This window comes from Adiantum capillus-veneris, chromosome 9, assembly GCF_014529385.1.
Source record: "Adiantum capillus-veneris isolate H3 chromosome 9, ASM1452938v2, whole genome shotgun sequence".
NCBI classification, from domain to species: domain Eukaryota; kingdom Viridiplantae; phylum Streptophyta; class Polypodiopsida; order Polypodiales; family Pteridaceae; genus Adiantum; species Adiantum capillus-veneris.
In genome coordinates, this window is record NC_140939.1 from 31,939,836 (window position 1) to 31,945,015 (window position 5,180).

A 5,180-nucleotide genomic window follows, 5' to 3' on the forward strand; every position below is an offset into this window, starting at 1 on the left:
ACCACCATGTCCTTTTCTAATTCCATGGCCATCAGTTCCATGGCCATCAGTTCATGTTTCTTGATGATCTAAATAAGGTACATTGTCTATAACCTTCATCTAGAAGCTTTCTGTGCAGTGGTTAGAACTCAATTCTAACGCTTTGCCAAAAAAGAGATTATTATCTATAAACCCCCTTGGACCCTAAGTCAAATGGTCATATGAGCTTGTGGAAGTGCTCTATATGTCTATGATATGGCCCTTTCCAATTTTGGTATAATTTGGTATACCAAGCCAATCGCTATGGTCAATTTTGCACCCATGTATCCCAAAGAGGCCATGCTGATCTAGTGTTTTCCTTAGCTTCCCATTTGTCAAATTTTGAGATTGAGTATTGATTTTTGGTTTTTCAGTTAGTGATTTTGGTTTTTTGGCGAGTAATTTTTCTCTTGCACAATGGCTGTTCTTCATACAATTGTGCTTTTGTAGGAGAAGAATCACAATGGTAAATCATGCGGCATATTTAACATATTTCCATGTCCATCTTTAAGGGGACAAAGTGTTAAGTCATAGGAATTTTCAATAAATCATAAATGTAGATCATATATTTTTACAGTTAGCTCTAAATCCATTTTTAGGGGCCCTGTAGAGTTCTAAAGCTTCTACAATGTCTCAATAACAATTTGATGGAATTCAATACTCATTTAATCTCAAATCTAAATTACAACATAGTCCATAACTTCTACTTTTGAAAAGCATCCTTCTTTTGGGACCTTTGAAATCAAATACGAGTCTTATCTTTTTTCCACATATTTAAACTATATTGTCATGTATATTTCATATTGTATACAAAAGTTATGGTCAAGTTACCAAAATCAATCATAAGCTACATGGTCGAAGCTACAAACTTGATCCAAGGCAATTTTTGTACAGATGTCCTAAGGTCTACCACTAACTTGGTCCAAGTGCACACACTTAACCACTAATTGAATGATAGCATAAAGTACTTCAAAACAATGACAAAAAACAATGTAAGCAATTAGATGACACTGTAATATGGAAAAGATACATTGTATTAATAAAGTACATGAGTCCACTGGCTTAGCATATGAGTTTTCTAAATAAGTGTTGAGTAAATGCGAAATAGAGCTAGATTCTCAGGTCTCTCTCCCAGCACGGTGATGAACGGGTCCTCTCTTTTTTGCTCTACTGCTCCACCTTTTTGGCCCCTTTGTCTTGCCTTTCATTTGCAGCATCTTTCTTTGTTGTAACTTGAGCAAAAACCTGCATTAATTCTTGGTTGTTGAGGGTTGGTTCCACAATTGAATGTTCATCCGCTTGGTTGGTTCTTGGTGTGCAACTGACCACACGAAGTGATGTGTGACCCTTGATAAGCCTTACATACACCGGCACCATGTACAATAGATCTCTACTCCATTGTAATCCTTTGGTAGCAATGAACAAGAACACTCCTTTGGTGCCTAGTTGAGAGAGAGAGAGAGAGAGAGAGAGAGAGAGAGAGAGAGAGAGAGAGAGAGAGAGAGAGAGAGAGAGAGAGAGAGAGAGAGAGAGAGATGTTGCAAAAATTGTGGAAAGAGATCTAAAAAGGGATAGGGAGCTAGAGAAGGAAAGTTGGTGGTGCAGGTTATGGAACTTGAAAGAGAGATCCAAGCTTGGGAAGAGAGTGAAAGTGGGCTAGGGAACCTTGATGAATGAAAAAGATATTGGATCTATGGAGAAAAAGGTTGCAGACCTAGAAGAAGATGTTGGAGCTATGGAGGAAGGGGTTGCAGATCTAAAAGGAGATGTTGGAGCTATGGAGACAGAGGTTGCAGATCTAGAAGAAGATGTTGGAGCTATGCAAGAAGGGGTTGCAGATGTCAAAGGAGATGTTGGAGATATGGAGAAAGAGGTTGTAGATCTAGAAAAAGATGTTGGAGCTATGGAGGAAGGGGTTATAGATCTTAAAGGAGATGTTGGAGCTATGGAGAAAGAGGTTGCAGATCTCGAAGGAGATGTTGGAGATAGAGGGTGAAAATCTAGATGGAGATGTTGTAGCTATGGAGAAAGAGGTTGCAGATGCAGAAGGAGATGTTGTAGCTATGGAGGAACATGTTGCAAATCTAGAAGGAGATATTACAAAGTTAAAATGATGTTTGGTAGACTACTTACAAAAAGGTGCCCTAGCATGTGTGTGTGTGTGTGTGTGTGTGTGTGTGAGTGTGAGAGAGAGAGAGAGAGAGAGAGAGAGAGAGAGAGAGAGAGAGAGAGAGAGAGAGAGAGAGAGAGAGAGAGAGAGAGAGAGAGAGAGTGGGGACAAGTATTGTAGATCTGCACTTTTCAGTAGTAGCAGTAGTTGAGGAGAGAGAAAGAGAGCACGGGTCACTTTTGGAGGGAGGGAAAGAAGAAGAGAGATAAGTGACAAAGAGGGAATAAGAGAGGGAAACTTTTAATATTTGAAAATTGAAAAAGTACTTTTTGGGGGAGAGTAACTCTAACCAAATCTAGTAAAATCTGCATCTATTCTTCAAGAAAAAAAGCAAAAGTATTTTTATATATGCATGCCTAGGCTATCTACCCCACCATTCTAGCCTTTGGTCAAAGCTAGATTAAGTTTTAAGTACTTCCTTAAACTGCCAAATAAAGAGGCCCTCCTATACCCCATTCTCTTCCTAATGCCTAGGGCCCAAAATGTTGTTCAAACAACACCCTTATCACCTTCAGTGCTAGGACCGCAACCACCACATCCGAGAATCACTTCTATGAATCAAGTGTGTTGGAATTAGGGTTGCAGAGAAAGGCACACAGCTTGGAGAAGACGAAGGAAGATTAAGGCACACAATAGAGAGTGTGTTACTTAGTATGCAATGGAAAGATAGATAGCCCTAGAGTGATGGGTGTATATACAATCCTCGGGGGGAAAAAACCTCCTAAAGAGGGAAAAAAATGCCCCGGTGGTCCTACTGTGTTCACACACATAACTACCACATGTATATGGTAACAAATCTCCCCTGGAGTGATGGGTGAACGAGAGCTGGCACATGAGTAAAGGGAAGTGCCATGCCTTGAGGACATGATCAGTCCACAAAGGGGAGTAAGTCCAAAGCTTTGCGGAAAGCTTCACGCTTCTCACGAGACAATGCCTTTATGAAAAGATCTGCAAGGTTGTCCTGTGTTGGCACATAAGCCAAGCTGATCTCTCCTGTTGAGAGCCTCTCCCTGACATAGTGGTAATGCACCTCAATGTGCTTTGTGCAAGCATGAAAAACTAGGTTCCTCGACTGCCAATGCGCTCTGACTGTCAGTGTAGATAGTGTTGGCAGTGTCCTGTCCAACACCCAAATCAGCCATAAGGCATCTGAGCCATATACACTCAACTGTAGCTGTGAAGACTGCCATGTACTCAGCCTCACAACTCGAAGTGACCATAGTAGGTTGCTTCTTGCTCAACCATGATATACATGAGCTACCAAGCATGAAACAAAAACCACTTGTGGACACGCGCGTGTCAAAACAACCAGCCCGAAAAAGCATGTAAGTCTGGTGGCAATGATCCCCCCTTGGGATAAAACAAGCCAAGATGTAAAGTGCCACTAAGGTAGTGGAAAATCCTCTTGACAGCCTGCCAATGCTTAGACCCTGGGCTATGCATAAATTTGCTAACCTGTGAGACTGCAAACTGAATATCTGGCCTCGTGTTGCATACATAAATGAGGTAGCCAACAATAGTTTGATAAAGAGTGACATCAGCAAGATTGCCAGCATCATGTAGACTCAACTTCAAACCTGTTTCCATGGGAGTGGCAATAGGTTTGCAATCCTCAAGTCCAAACTTACATAGCAATGTCTCTATGTAATTTTTCTGACACAATTCAATACCACCATCACACTGCTTAAGTTGTATACCCAAGTAATGATACAACAGCCCCAAATCTTTCATCTTGAAAGTAGCATTCAAATCAGCCTTAAATTCAGAAATATGTCTCTCATTTGGTGACCAAATGAGTGTCAGATTTCTCATACCAAGCACGAGGAGATTGCTTCAACCCATACAAAGCCTTCTTACATCTGCACACTTTGTCCTCTTGTCCTTTTATGACAAAACTGCGAGGCTGCATTACATAAACTTCCTCAAATATGTCACCATTCAAGAAAGCAGTAACAATGTCTGATTGATGTACATCCCGACCAAAATGAGCTGCCAATGCACATAGAAAATGCACAATAGTCATACGACAAGTGGGAGAAAAAGTCTCTTCATAATCTATGCCTTTTCGCTATGCATGACCCTTTGCAACAAGTCGAGCCTTATGGCGATCGATATCACCATCCGGCTTGCGTTTCAACTTGTAAACCCACTTGGTACCAATGGAATTTTTTTACAGGAGGCAAATCACATAAAGTCCATGTGTCATTTTCTATAAGTGCATCATATTCTGATTGCATGGCAGCCATCCAATTTTTTGAATTTTGTGCTTCATCAAAAGATAGAGGCTCCTCAACATCATGTAAGCTAGACATAGACAAAGCATAACAATCTCATACATAAGATGCATGGCGAGAGCCTGAACGAGTACGACTAGACAAAGGTGCATCCAATTTATTGTCGCGCAAAGTGTGCACCAGCCATATTGGCATACCTCTAGCTTGCTCATTTTCAGCCCTTTCCTCATCAAGTACATCATGTACATCTGCATCAGTAATGGGCTGATCTGCAACATTTTTAGAAACCCCCATAGGTTGTACATTTGCCTCATTGGAAATTACATTCGTATTTCCACCACTGAAAAGAGGCAGCAAAGTGTCATAAATGTCTTGTGAGCTTACATTACTGTCTCTAGTACATGACAGCAAGGGTTGAACAGAATCTTTCACAAACACTACATCCCGTGAAACCAGAATTCGCTTTGTTTGTGGATGATATAACCTGTAACCTTTGCTTTCAACACTATAACCAACACAAATACATTTGACAGCCTTATCATCCAATTTTGTGCGCTGTGTTTGTGGCACCAAAGCATATGCCAAACAGCCAAAAACACGCATGTGCTCAATAGAAGGCTTTATATCATGCCATGCTTCATATGAAGTAATAGACTGCAAAGCTTTCGTAGGACACCTGTTAAGTACATAAGTGGCACACATGATGGCCTCAAGCCAAAAAGAATGCGGCAAAGCTTGAATTTTGACCATACATCGTG

The 5,180-nt window shown here is 40.8% G+C and overlaps 1 pseudogene; it reads left to right on the plus strand.

Annotated features, from left to right (window-relative positions):
* Positions 1-1,711: 1,711 nt before the first annotated feature.
* On the plus strand, positions 1,712-2,132 carry LOC147450302 (uncharacterized; annotated as a pseudogene).
* The last annotated feature ends 3,048 nt before the right edge of the window (positions 2,133-5,180 follow it).